Source organism: Odontomachus brunneus, unplaced genomic scaffold (assembly GCF_010583005.1).
Source record: "Odontomachus brunneus isolate Ranch 3 - 2012 unplaced genomic scaffold, Obru_v1 Obru_scaffold_236, whole genome shotgun sequence".
In the NCBI taxonomy this organism is placed as follows: Eukaryota; Metazoa; Arthropoda; class Insecta; order Hymenoptera; family Formicidae; genus Odontomachus; species Odontomachus brunneus.
Genome location: NW_022639686.1, coordinates 380,369 through 381,440, shown reverse-complemented (window position 1 = coordinate 381,440; position 1,072 = coordinate 380,369).

Genomic DNA, 1,072 nt, shown 5'->3' with positions numbered 1-1,072 from the left:
GCCGTTCTGCTGGCAATCTATTATTTTCTGCAATACGCAGAATATCTTGACTGCCAATCAAAAAGTGCCACAATATAACAAAAATTTTAGTCTTTATGCATTTTTTAAACAAATGAATATCACAAATAAAGAAAATATAAATCCTGTGAGTATTTATAGCAAATATTATTTTTGTAATGATTGTATATACATTATGTTTTAATATTAATATTTATATATTATATATATATAAATATTTATATATTAATATATTATTATATTTAAATATTATTATATTTATTATTATTATTATTATTATTATTATATTAATATATTATTATATATATAAATATTTATATATTATATATTATTATAATATTTAAAGGTTAGTTTAAAATTTGATGATGCATATTTTTGTTTAGTTTGCACACATTATTTTGGTTTAATATATTATATATACTATATATATATATATATATATATATATATATATATATATATATTGATATATTATTAATAACACAATTGATAGCAATATCGTTTCCAATTTCATTCTGCACTTGTTAAGCAAATTGTAAAATTTTATTTAATTGTATTGAATAAATTAATAAATTCAGTAAAATTCATTTTAATTATACATATAGAATATTTTTTCGCTTGCTCTTTACTACGATCCAATGTCAGACTATTCGCTATTTTCGGTACGCGAGAGTTTTGTTCCTATGGTCCCATGGAACGGAATTATTGTAAGAGGATTGGCAGTTCGCCAATCACAAAACTGTTTAGGAGAAGGAAATAAAGAAATCGTTTCGTGATTGGCTATCCACCTACTACGCTTATGGCTCCAGCACATAGGACGCGGTAATGCTTGCCGCGCGGTGGAAGTTCCGCTTAAATTGTGCTTCATGTAATATAAGGAGAAATAAAGTCGTGGAACAAGCGCGGAAAAATCCATTGTCACAAGTTGTCACAAGTTATCACAAGTTGTTCAACCTATCCGCCGTACATTAAGACGTGTTCAAACACGTTCGGACCTGATATTTTTTTGGAATTCATATCTTGGTACCATGGATGAAAAAACAATAGAGAAAAG